This window comes from Pseudophryne corroboree, chromosome 1, assembly GCF_028390025.1.
Source record: "Pseudophryne corroboree isolate aPseCor3 chromosome 1, aPseCor3.hap2, whole genome shotgun sequence".
Classification (NCBI taxonomy): Eukaryota; Metazoa; Chordata; class Amphibia; order Anura; family Myobatrachidae; genus Pseudophryne; species Pseudophryne corroboree.
This window is the reverse complement of record NC_086444.1, coordinates 937,615,535-937,628,338: the sequence shown is the minus strand read 5'-3', so window position 1 is coordinate 937,628,338 and position 12,804 is coordinate 937,615,535. Positions and strand designations below refer to the sequence as shown.

The 12,804-nt window shown below is 40.4% G+C and overlaps 1 protein-coding gene and 1 pseudogene across 1 annotated transcript in view; both read right to left on the bottom strand.

Moving 5' to 3' along the window:
* Window positions 1-12,804, bottom strand: part of LOC134971216 (microsomal glutathione S-transferase 2-like) — a 111,793-nt gene that overhangs the window by 27,231 nt on the left and 71,758 nt on the right. The gene's annotated exons all lie outside the window — the stretch shown is intronic.
* Window positions 3,191-3,309, bottom strand: LOC134946410 (5S ribosomal RNA; annotated as a pseudogene).

Below are 12,804 nucleotides of genomic sequence, written 5' to 3'. Positions count from 1 at the left end.
ACACCAGGTAGTCTAAAAGCTTTCTTTTAGTTGTGCCCAGTCTCCTGCGGAGCCGCTATTCCCCATGGTCCTTTCGGAGTTCCCAGCATCCACTAGGACATTAGAGAAATGGGGGTGATGGGGTTGGAGTTAAACAGGTACTGGTATTCTTCTTTAGTTAAAATCTCACACCTGAGTGCTTTTAAAAGTATGGTTCTCAGTTCCTCCACAAAACCATCTTTTGGATCTCCTGGGAGGGGGGTGTATGAAGTCCTATCCCCCAGCAGTCTGTTTGCTTCTGCGACGTATGCCTCCCGGTCCATAATGACCAACCCCCCCCCCCTTTATCAGCAGATTTTATAACAATGTTTTTGTTATCCTGAAGTTCCTTAATCGCCTTTATTTCTCTGTTCGCGAGATTCTTCTCTTTAATATCCTCCATTTCAGTTTCGCATAGATCCTTTTTAACCAGATCATAAAAAATGCCCACATTGTGGCCCTTTGATTCCAAGGGGTAAAATTTTGAAGTCGGTTTTAGTCCTGATTTGGATTTGTCATAATTGCGGATCACCGCATTTTCCTTTTTGAGAAAATGCCTTTTGAGTGTTAGCTTCCGTACGAATTTGTTCAGATCTATAAAGACGTCAAATTTGTTCATGCCTTTTGTAGGTGCGTAGGAGAGACCTTTATTCAGTAGTGAACTTTCATATTTTGATAGCGTGTGGCTTGATAAATTGAAGATACCCTTTGGTGTCGGATGTTCTAGTGGAGATGTCTTCTTTTGCTGTTGTAAACACTTGTTCCTCCTGCCCCCTCGACATCCTCTTCTTCTGCTAGTCTTCTTTTTAGAGGTGTCGTGTTCGTGACCTTCTCCTTCGGTATATTTCTTGCCATGGTTTTGAATCGTGCGCTTTTGCCTGGTGATAAAAAATCCTCCTCAGTTGCCGAATTCAATCTTTGTAGTGTAGAAAATCTATTGGTGGTCTGTATATTCTGTCTTTTCTGTGGATAGTTCCTTCCGTTATCTATGCCTCTTCTTGGTACAGATTGCCAATATTCCCTCTTTGTTCTAGGTTCAATCTTGTCATTTCCATTAAATGTGCTCCAATTCTTGACTTTGTTGTTCTCATAATCTTGCTTGTCCCGTACAAATTTCTTTCCTTTATTCCTTATAACCTCATCTTCAACTTGCTCCAGTTTCCTTTTCAATACTTTTTCGTTGATCTTAAAATCCTCTTTGTCCTTGAATATTTCTAACTTCGTTTCAGTCTCTTTGATTTCTGTTTCCAGGGTGGAGATGATTCGTTTTTTCTCCGTCACCAGGATTTTCATTAGTTTTATTGAACAGCTGTGGAGTGTGTTGTCCCATTCTTTCATGAATTCGGGGTTTTCTGTTCCAAATGTGGGCTGTTTGTTTATTCAGAGGCCCCTGGGTATTCGATCCACGCTGATGCAGTGCTCGAACCCTTTGACGTCCCACCATGCCTTTACTTCTTTAATTAGTAGTCTTTCCATACTCCAGAATATCTCATCAAGTGAGTCCGTACTGGGTACGCTCTCAGTGGTATTGGTTTCATTAAAGATCTTATGGCATACATTATTTCTTTTGTTGGTGCGTTCCCCGGTTCTGAACATACTGTATGAGCGGTATCGGCTTATGGAAGGCAGCCGTGGGCAAAAATTACCATGGAAATTGCAATAGGGGAAGGCTTGTCGGCGCTTAACCGCGATACCGAATTATACTAGAATGTAGACCAGAGAGTTATGAATGATTGAAAAGTTCTCCTTATTCAGACACTCCCTTAGATATATTTGGGCGCCAGCTATACCTTAAAGAGAGAAGCGTTGGTAAAGTGCTTCATGTACAGTGTAAAAGTAAAAGGGAATAAGGTGATTTTCAGCGACCAATGGTGTCTTATAATTTGGAGGAGACTCAGTAAAAAAAATTTTATTATAAAAATAGTAAAAATTTAATAGACTGTAATTAGCACCAACATAAAAGTAAATAAAAATAAATAAAAGCAATGGCCCTAAGACAAGGAGCCAGCAATTAAATGAGAAATCAATGGAACTAATTAAAAGATGTAAAAAAATGCATACAATTAATAGTTCAAGCTAATAAAAGACAGGAGAATGAATTCCTAACAGTATAAAATTGGAAGTAAGATCAACATAAAAATAGTATGAAAAAGGTTCTTAGCTTTTTTGAGAGGATATATATCTTAACACCCAACGCGTTTCGTCCTCTCTGGACTTCATCAAGGGGTGGCATATGACTGGGACAGATCATCTATATATACGTAAGTAAATGAGGAAGTGATTGCTACATCACTTCCTGTCAATTAACAAATGTCAAATTAGTCAATGTGTTTATACACATCAAAAACGAAGCTGTAATAGCCTTGCAGCATGGTATCCCCATGCTGTGCAAAACCGCTTTTGAATGGAGTCATTATTGTGTTTAAAAATTCAGTTTCAACACTTTTAGACTTATGATCCAGGACTTGCTGTCCGGATCGTGGGTGACGTCACGTCCGCCCCACTTCCGGCGTCCGGCAGTACTCATTGCGCATGCGCCGACCGCGGGTTAGATGGTGTTGGTATCGTACGTCTGCCGTGCATATATTCTCCCATCAGAGGCAGGGAAGAGTTCGTACAGCGGCGGCCATGTTCTTGAAGCATGTTCATCTCAAGCAACTGTTTGTGTGATCATGTGATCGCGGTGGCCATCTTTGTTGTGACTTTTCATATTGAAATATGCTCATTCGACCGAGAAAAAAGAAAGAAATATGATTTTAAGACTACTGTGAATGCACATATTAATATTAAATTCCACTGGTGCCCCTGATTACAGGAGTGTTTGCATAGCATATATATATATATATAATGGATGTATATCCACTACTTGATATCACCGCATTGGGCACAGGGATAGTAAATAATTATAGTATTTATAATGGAGGAGATTGGGTTAAGAGACTTAAAGGTGTTAGTTTTTTGCAGTGTTGAAATCTGTATAAAAAACTGCATGGAAGCGGTGAGTGAAGACATTCATATACAGGAGTGAATCAGCGGCAGACAGATTTCTAGGTGTGTTAGAAAGACAATCAGGTGTTAGCCTGGTTGTTAGAATAGATCAGCTTCTTTTTTAGGTACCCACATTCCACGTAAGGAAGTTAGTACAATATCCTCATAGCCCTTGCACACAAAGTTATTACAGCACCCAGTATTCCATGATGGTTCCCCATCTATGTACTAACTGGGCCCAGCACTGCTTGGCTTCCAAGATCGAACGGAGTTGGGCATCTCCAGTGTGGTATGGCTGTATAATTGGCATGGTTTTTTGGAGGTATCATAATGTGATTACGTGGTTTGGGAGGTAGCCCAAATAGAAATAGAAGCAGAGAGAGGACAGGTTAATATAATAGGAACAGGATGTAGTCAGCTTACGTTACAGAAAGGGGGCTATTTCATAGCCCTCGTTGAAGCCATCAGGATGCAGGGTATTGAGTTCAAAAATCCAGTACATTTCTTCACTCACCGCTTCCATGCAGTTTTTGTATACAGATTTCAACACTGCAAAAAACTAACACCTTTAAGTCTCTTAACCCAATCTCCTCCATTATAAATACTATAATTATTTACTATCCCTGTGCCCAATGCGGTGATATCAAGTAGTGGATATACATCCATTATATATATATATATATGCTATGCAAACACTCCTGTAATCAGGGGCACCAGTGGAATTTAATATTAATATTTGCATTCACAGTAGTCTTAAAATCATATTTCTTTCTTTTTTCTCGGTCGAATGAGCTTATTTCAATATGAAAAGTCACAACAAAGATGGCCGCCGCGTTCACATGATCACACAAACAGTTGCTTGAGATGAACATGCTTCAAGAACATGGCCGCCGCTGTACGAACTCTTCCCTGCCTCTGATGGGAGAATATATGCACGGCAGACGTACGATACCAACACCATCTAACCCGCGGTCGGCGCATACGCAATGAGGACTGCCGGACGCCAGAAGTGGGGCGGACGTGACGTCACCCACGACCCGGACAGGAAGTCCAGGATCATAAGTCTAAAAGTGTTGAAACTGACTTTTTAAACACAATAATGACTCCATTCAAAAGCGGTTTTGCACAGCATGGGGATACCATGCTGCAAGGCTATTACAGCTTCGTTTTTGATGTGTATAAACACATTGACTAATTTGACATTTGTTAATTGACAGGAAGTGATGTAGCAATCACTTCCTCATTTACTTAGGTATATATAGATGATCTGTCCCAGTCATATGCCACCCCTTGATGAAGTCCAGAGAGGACAAAACGTGTTGGGTGTTACGATATATATCCTCTCAAAAAAGCTAAGAACCTTTTTCATACTATTTTTATGTTGATCTTACTTCCAATTTTATACTGTTAGGAATTCATTCTCCTGTCTTTTATTAGCTTGAACTATTAATTGTATGCATTTTTTTACATCTTTTAATTAGTTCCATTGATTTCTCATTTAATTGCTGGCTCCTTGTCTTAGGGCCATTGCTTTTATTTATTTTTATTTACTTTTATGTTGGTGCTAATTACAGTCTATTAAATTTTTACTATTTTTATAAAAAAAATTTTTTACTGAGTCTCCTCCAAATTATAAGACACCATTGGTCGCTGAAAATCACCTTATTCCCTTTTACAATATATATATATATATATGTGTGTATGTATGTATTTGTGCATATAGTTAGGATGGGTCTAAGTTGCTAATGCATAAAATCTATATGAGATGCAGTCAGGATCCCTGTGTTCAGAATCCGGACACTTCTCGGAATACCTACGCCGGAGTCCAAACTTGAATCTAGAATCGAAATGCCGGAGCCGCTATCCTGAATGCTGGGATCCTGAACTGCCACGACCCTAGAGAAGTAAGCCGCAGGGGGTGGGGGGTGGGTGGGACTGGGGAGGGAGGGGAGAGGTTAGGTGTAGGCTTGGGGGGGAGGATTAGGGTTAAGCTGCGGGTAGAGGGAGGGTCAGGGTTAGGCACACCTGGCGAGGGTTAGGCTGGGGGAGAAGGAGGGATAGGTTTAGGCTGCGGGAAGGGGGTGGTTAGGGTTAGGTACCACCGGGGAGGGTTAGGCTTAAGATGGGGGGGCAGTTAGGGTCAGGCTGCGGAAAGGTGTGTTAGGGTTGGGGGGGGGGGGGGGTTAGGGGTCAGGGTGAGCTTACTTAATTAGAAAGTGTTGAGATTTTAATCTCTGGGATACCGCTGTCAGTATTTTGGCATCCTAAGCGCCAAGATATCATATGTATTTCATATATATTTTTATATATATATTACCATCAGCCCGGCACTCCGTTTTGGATGTTGATTGGCCCGGTGCCCTCAGTGCGGAGGATAGTATATAGAATTGATACTGCGGCACTCGGAGTCATTTAAAAAGAGCAAAGTGTAGTCAAAAAAATTTACATCAAATAATTCAAAGTTTCGGGGTGCCTAACCCCTTTGTCAAGGTGTGACAATGGGGTTAGGCACCCCGAAATGTTGGACTATGTGATGTAAATTTTTTTGACTACACTTTGCTCTTTTTAAACGACTGTGAGTGCCGCAGTATCAATTATATATATATATATATAGTACAAGAAAGTAGAGGGGATGCAATCCTTAGCGCTATATTATAATACTTTAAGTGTACATAGATCAACAAATGCACAATACGTCCCTTTTAGTAGATCCTCCAAATTTTTCTTCTTTTCTATTCTTCTTATAGTCATCCGATATTGTATTCCAGTGATGTGAATAATATATAAAAGACAAAAATGGTATATGTGTAGAACAGTCTATATTTCCATACACCACACTGTGTAACAAGTCCTTTAAATGGATGATCAAAGATGTAGTCTAGGCGTACCCCAACTCACACTATGCAGCGTAAAATTGTATATATAAAGGTATCTTTATCTTTCATTCCTTCACCAGATCACCAATTTAACTGTGTTTCTGAATTAGCGTACCCCACTCACTAGGTTAATAGAATGAGGAAAGCACATAAAGGTATCTTTGTCTTCAGATGCGTACCCTACTTACAGGGTTTAAAGATGACCACAAGCGTATCAAGGTTTCTTTTCCCCTTTTGGTTTTCCACTGGTAGTAGCCTTATGCTTCTCCACAGTCTCTCTCGTGTCAGGTATATGGGAGAAAAATTTAAAAGGACCAATGTGTAGACTGAACCAGTGAATTAGTGCAAAAAATATGTGCAAAAGGTTTTGATTAAAAGATACCTGTATATAAAGGTATCTATCTATATATATATATGTGTGTCTTAAAATATGATGATCCTTATACAAAAAGTACTCATTCCAGTGTATTTAATTTTTTTTTTTTTTTAATAAAATACACCCTAGTGATATAAAGTGATGTAAATTTATAGTGAACGTACCCCACTTACACAAAGTGGGGGAAGTGATATATATAGAACGGTTTCTTTGTATAGAAGAAGAAAGAGATTCTAGCGGGCGTACCCCACTCACAGTCTAGCTGATTCTTGTCATACACATCAGGGTTTCTTTTATATCCTCTCTTATACAGCTCTTCTGGAAATCTTCCAGCCAAATGCATGCAATTCCATAAATGTAAGAATCCACGTGAAGATAAAAAAAATTCTTATATTTTATTCCACACCACTCGCCACATGCGGGTAGGTAAAAACAACAATGTCCAATCTCCCCGATGGGGATTTACTGGCTAAGATCCTCCCTTTGCGCCCTTTCCTCTATGTGTTTCTTACTCTGGCAAAGAAAGTCATTTTGACGCAATGGATCCACAGATCCCCCCCCAGGCTAGAACAACTTCTGAGTATGGTAAAGTCGACCTTATATTATGATAGACAATCTGCCATGTATGATGTAGACAAGCATGCTCACCTATTCTATAAGAAGTGGGGACCATTTATAGAAGTTCTAGACCCCATGTTAAGATCACATATCTTAAAATTTTTCGACTCGCTGGAAAGAACGACCCTGAGAGAGATATGCACCCCCCACCACCTTATCCCTGTGCGTCTTGCCACTCCAAAAACCCCATCACAAATCCAAATCGATGGAGCAAATGTTTAGAATGTGACATGTCATGAAGCCGCCCTGGCGGGTAACATGTAGCCTGATTCAATATGTGCCCCCACCTTCTTAACCCAATGTCTTTGTCTTGTTGTTTGATTGTTTAGTGTATTAAATATTGGACATGTATATTGTACTATTTCTCCATTGCTAGAAATACCATGCGGCCGCAATTGGTAGTGCCTTGGAGATGATGCCTTGTCAAACTGTTTGTCTATACTTGGAAAATTTGAATAAATACATTTAAAAAAAAAAAAAACAACAATGTCCAGAACAATACAGTACATACAAAGGTATGGAGGCAGAAAAAAGGTGGAAATTTTCTTCTACATCGAAAACCATGAAAAAATGTAAAAATTAAAAAAAATAAAAACAATTCTTTACCTTACTGAGTCTTTAAAGGTAAAACTGGTAAAAATGGCTGTCCACACTCCTCCTATCTTCAGTGCCTGAAGTGGGCTGGTGTACAACAGTACGCTATACCGGCACTTCTTCGAGTACTGTCCCTTCCTGTCCGCCGCCACATCAAGCTGACCGCGGCGCTACTATTTCAAATCTGCTGCGACTCCTGCATGCGGCATGATTATGCCAAGGCTCCGGCTCCCGCCCCCCTGACAGCTCGGCTGTCCAGCTCCGGCTTTCTCCTGATGACAACTTGGGTGGCCAGCTCCCGCTCCACAGCACAGCTGCCCAGCTCCGGCTCCCGTATGCTGATACCCCGGCTACCTGGCAACTGGTGAGCAGAGGGGAACTGATGGAGGAGAGTGTCAGGGTGGGGACAGTGTGTGTGTGTAAATGTGGTTGTGTGTGTGTGTGTGTGTGTGTGTGTGTGTGTGTGTGTATATATATATATATAATATGTATGTGGCTGTGTGTGTGTGTGTGTGTATACTGTATGTGGCTGTGAGTATGTAGATATGTGGCTGTGTGTGTGGCATAATGTGAATTTTGGCTCATTCCATGTGCTCTAATGTGAATTTCGGATCATACCGTGTGCTCTAATGTGAATTTCGGCTCATACCGTGTGCTATAATGTGAATTTCGGCTCATACAGTGTGCTCTAATGTGAATTCCGGCTCATACCGTGTGCTATAATGTGATTTTCGGCTCATACCGTGTGCTATAATGTGATTTTCGGCTCATACCGTGTGCTATAATGTGATTTTTGGCTCATACAGTGTGCTATAATGTGATTTTCAGCTCATACTGTGTGGTATAATGTGATTTTCGTCTCATACCATGTGCTATAATGTGATTTTTGGCTCATAGTGTGTGCTATAATGTGATTTTCAGCTCATACTGTGTGGTATAATGTGAAAGGGGCACCAGTACTAGAAAATATAAGGGTCCTACTATTGTGGTGCAAAATGTGTATAAGGGGTGGTAAACTACACTGAAGGGCACGCCCCCTTTTAAGTGGCCACGCACCCTTTTTCGGAGCAGCGTGCGCATAATTACAACCTTCACTTTTCCATACCCCCACTTCAAAATTTCCACTTCAACCACTGTGTGTGTGTGTGTGTGTGTGTGTGTGTGTGTGTGTGTGTATATATATATACACACACACACACACACACACACACACACACACACACACACACACACACACACACCTCCCTAATAATAGCCCCTAATCTGGACACCTTAACCCAAACTGCTAAAACAGTCCTAATATCTTATCCCTAAATTTTACCTGAGGGCTCTGTATTTTGGCAGGGGCGGCCGCTGACTATTTGCCTAGGGTGCTGAGAAACCTTGCACCGGCCCTGACTAGACGGAAGCCACTCCTTAGTAAAAAGAACATGGCAGCCCGCCTGGAGTTTGCCAAAATACACCTGAAGGACTCACAGACCATGAGAAACAAAATTCTGTGGTCTGATGAGACAAAGATTGAACTCTTTGGCGTGAATATATAGAAATACAGCGCAGAACAAGATTCAAATTCACTAACTGGATAAGTTTAATACACAATTTTAAAAACAAAAATTAATAGACATAAATTAAAATATATGAACAAATCAGTTGATATTAAACCAAATGCTGGACCTATAATAGGCTCCACAGATGGGAACACTCCCTTTAAGCACTAGTGTAACAGTTCACATTCGTGAATGGGGACCACCAATCACTAAGCAGTTCAGTGAAATTTATCAATTAGTGTGGCACTTTACTAATCCTGTGTTCCAAAGTTGGGATCCAAATGGAGGGTCATCCGTGTGGCAACGGCAGTTGGTAAACAGATCCTGGTTCACAGTGGACAGAATGATGGCAAATAGACTGTCCTGCGTATCTGTGTTCCAAATGGAAGAATCCTAATGAATGGTGACCCATGCAGCAATGGGAAACAATGAGAAATGGATCTTGGTTCACAGAGAGCAACTTGAAGCAATGGTGCTGCTTTTGGTAAAGTCTTGGAATGGATTTGGTTGTGCTATGTGGATTGGTCCAGCAACCTGGTAATTCCAGTCACTGATGCGTTTCGCTGCTCCAGACAGCTTTATCAAAGGTATTAGGCTATTCAACTGACTCCCCTTTTTATAGGGGAAATTATGTAATCAATTGGAATCCACTGGTGGCTAATTAATAAACAATAATCACTACATACAATAATTTTGTAATAAAATCGAAATGGAAACAGTAGTTACACTAATATAAATATGGAGACAGTAAAGAAACAATAAAATTAATGTCAGAATAGATAGATAACCTAGGTCGAAGACAAACACTGGTTATTGTTTACCTTAATAAGTTCCGGTCACATGATCGGAGTAGACGTCACGTGACCTTGTATTTGCATGTTGCGGCCAGGTCATAAACAAGGCTACCGCCTGCCTGTTCTAGATGCTGGTCGCAGCCACGATCACGTGACGGGTAGCTGCGATCTTGTGACTGATGGGAGGAGTAAGGAGTGGGCCTTGCGAGATTAATGTGCCCATTAAGTCCATGCACGTGACTGGGTTCGCGATCACGTGACACGGGAAATGCTGTGCAATGATAGGCTGAGATCACTGAATGTCAGATACGCCATATGACGGAATGTAAACAAAGGACATGTACCATTTATTTATTGCTTTATCTTGAAACATGACCAGAAGGCTGAATTTCAGCATAACATGATAAATTCTACATGGTTTCACATAAAAAGTATCAATACTCATCATATAAGGAATAGGATTGTATTATACAAACAATGGCACTACACATTATGGGGGTAATTCCAAGTTGATCGCGGCAGGATTTTTTTTTAGCAGTTGGGCAAAACCATGTGCACTGCAGGGGGGACAGATATAACATGTGCAGAAAGAGTTAGATTTGGGTGGGTTATTTTGTTTCTGTGCAGGGTAATACTGGCTGCTTTATTTTTACACTGCCGTTTAGATTGCAGATTGAATACACCACACCCAAATCTAACTCTCTCTGCACATGTTAAATCTGCCTCCCCTGCAGTGCACATGGTTTTGCCCAACTGCTAACACAAATCCTGCTGTGATCAACTTGGAATTACCCCCTATATAAGGATTTCTCCAAATAATACAGCAGATGAATGATCCAGTTTGTATGTGGACACTTTATAGGATGATTCATTTGATGTAGATTTTGAATACAAATAAAGGAAGGAGAAAAAAAGAAGGAAGGGGAATATCTGATATGGACATGGAATGGGATAGGGACACTGAAGATGATATATACATGCTATAACACTATGTTGAGTTCTAGGGCCTCATTTAGACCCTGAAGATGTAAAGAGTCCAAATAAAAGGTCCAGTATATTTCCTGCCTACAAAGTTTAGCAAATCTATCCCCTACTCGTTTGGTTAATGGAATATGTTCCAAACCAATAATTTTTATAGATTCAGGGTCCCCGTTATGGTATTTGCAGAAATGTCTTGAGACACTCTGTTTTGAGACCTTATTAATAATGTTCCTCCGATGCTTCATAAAGCGAGATTTTAGAGGTCTGGTCGCCCTACCTACATACTTCATGTTACATCCACAAATAAGCAGATAGACTATCCAACTGGAATCACAGTTGATGAAACTCATAATGACATATTCTTTCTCTGTTATAGCTCAAGGTAATTTCAATGTTTTATTCACTACATGGTGGCATGTGGTACATTTAGTTTTACCGCATTTGTAGAAATCTTTTTGCTTCGGGGGTAACCATGATGGTATTCTGGTATTCTCATTTTTTAAATGTCATTATGGGTTTCAGGAAACTTAGAGCTAGGAGGGATTTTAATGATCTGTTTTTCTTAAAAATAAATTTCGAATCTGGGAGGTATACAGTCTCTCAATATGGTGTCATATCTAAGTACATTGTAATTTTTCTTTATTATTCGTTTGATTTCACCCGATTGATTATTAAATGTGTATATGAAGGACGTGTCACTATCAATTGAGAATGATTCCGGTTTGGATTATGGCACTAGTAACCCGGCTCAATCCATTGCTAGGAAATCCTTAAATGCACTGGTAAGTAATTGTTTAGGATAGCCTCTTGTTTCAAAAGCCTTCAACATGTCCATTGCCTGTTTTTTTAAACACATCATCAGAAGAACAATTACGTCTGATCCGCATGAGTTGCCCTTTCGGAATGTTGGTTTTCCAGGGCATGTAGTGGGCACTTTTATAATGTAAATATGCACCACTACCAACATCCTTGACGTGATTCGAAGTTTGGATGTGTTCATCCAGTATTTTCAGAGTCACATCCAGAAAGGTAATTTCGGTAGGGTGATAGATGTGAGTAAAATTCAAATTAAAAGTGTTGGTGTTGAGAAAAGAAACAAAATCCAAAGCTGTGTTAAGATCCCCAACCCAAATGAAAAGTAGATCATCAATGTAGTGGCCATAGAGTGGTGTGAATGCCAGGCGTCATGTTTGGAGAAAACCAGGCACCGCTCATCACCAGCCTACAGTGAAGCATGGTGGTTGCAGCATCAATCTGTGGGGATGTTTTTCAGTGGCAGGAACTGGGAGACTAGTCAGGATAGAGGGAAAGATGAATGCAGCTATGTACAGAGACATCCTGGATGAAAACCTGCACCAGAGCGCTCATGACCTCAGATTGGGGCGACGGTTAACATTTCAGCAGGACAACGACCCTACGCACACAGCCAAGATATCAAATGAGTGGCTTCAGGACAACTCTGTGAATGTCTTTGAGTGGCCCAGCCAGAGCCCAGACTTGAATCCGATGGAACATCTCTGGAGAGATCTGAAAATGGCTGTGCACCGACGCTTCCCATCCAACCTGATGGAGCTTGAGAGGTGCTGCAAAAAACAATGGGCGAAACCGCCCAAAGATAGGTGTGCCAAGCTTGTGGCATCATATTCAAAAAGACTTGAGGCTGTAATTGCTGCCAATGGTGCATCAACAAAGTATTGAGCAAAGGTTGTGAATACTTACTGTATGTACATGTGATTTCTTAGTTTTTTATTTTTAATAGATTGACAAAAATCTAAAAAAAAAAACAACAATTTTTTTCACATTGTTATTATGGGGTATTGTGTGTAGAATTTTGAGGGAAAAAATGAATTTATTCCATTTTGGAGTAAGGCTGTAACGTGACAAAATGTGAAAAAAGTAAAGCGCTGTGAATACTTTTCACATGCACTGTAACTTTTATTCTGTTGGAAACTGCAAGCTGTTTATGTATTTTCCTCCAGTAGGTGAATTCCAAAATACGTTGTTTGTTTTAA